This window comes from Arachis hypogaea, chromosome 1, assembly GCF_003086295.3.
Source record: "Arachis hypogaea cultivar Tifrunner chromosome 1, arahy.Tifrunner.gnm2.J5K5, whole genome shotgun sequence".
NCBI classification, from domain to species: Eukaryota; Viridiplantae; Streptophyta; class Magnoliopsida; order Fabales; family Fabaceae; genus Arachis; species Arachis hypogaea.
Window position 1 is genome coordinate 45835787 of NC_092036.1, and position 960 is coordinate 45836746.

Genomic DNA, 960 nt, shown 5'->3' on the forward strand with positions numbered 1-960 from the left:
TTCTGAGAAGATGATGGATATGGCTTGCTGTTGCCCAGCCTATTGCGTCCACCATTGTTAAAGCCTTGTTGAGGCTTTTGTTGATCCTTCCAGGAGAAATTTGGATGATTTCTCCATGATGGGTTATAGGTGTTTCCATAAGGTTCACCCATGTAATTAACCTCTGCCATGGCAGGGTTCTCAGGATCATAAGCTTCTTCAGAAGCTACCTCTCTAGTACTGTTGGATGCATGTTGCAATCCGTTCAGATTTTGAGAGATTATGTTGACCTGTTGAGTCAACATTTTGTTCTGAGCCAATATGGCATTCAGAGCATCAATTTCAAGAACTCCTTTCTTCTGAGGTATCCCATTATTCACGGAATTCCTCTCAGAGGTATACATGAATTGGTTGTTTGCAACCATGTCAATGAGTTCTTGAGCCTCTTCAGGCGTTTTCTTCAGGTGAATAGATCCACCTGCAGAATGGTCCAATGACATTTTCGAAAATTCAGAGAGACCATAATAGAATATATCTAATAGGGTCCATTCTGAAAACATGTCAGATGGACATCTTTTGGTCAACTGCTTGTATCTTTCCCAAGCTTCATAGAGGGATTCACCATCTTTTTGTTTGAAGGTTTGAACATCCACTCTCAGCTTGCTCAGCTTTTGAGGAGGAAAGAATTTATCTAAGAAGGCAGTGACCAGCTTATCCCAGGAGTCCAGGCTATCCTTAGGTTGTGAATCCAACCATATTCTAGCTCTGTCTCTTACAGCAAAAGGGAAAAGCATGAGTCTGTAGACTTCAGGATCAACTCCATTCGTCTTTACAGTCTCACAGATCTGCAAGAACTCAGTTAAGAACTGATAAGGACCTTCAGATGGAAGTCCATAAAACTTGCAGTTTTGTTGCATTAAGGCAACTAGTTGAGGCTTAAGCTCAAAGTTATTGGCTACAATGGCAGGAATGGAAATGCTT

At 41.4% G+C, this 960-nt stretch overlaps 1 non-coding gene across 1 annotated transcript; it reads left to right on the forward strand.

The window, feature by feature from the left end:
* The first annotated feature begins 537 nt into the window (after positions 1 to 537).
* LOC112711159 (small nucleolar RNA R71) lies at positions 538 to 641 on the forward strand. The gene has a single exon (XR_003157312.1). It is a non-coding gene; the product is annotated as a small nucleolar RNA R71 (small nucleolar RNA).
* The last annotated feature ends 319 nt before the right edge of the window (positions 642 to 960 follow it).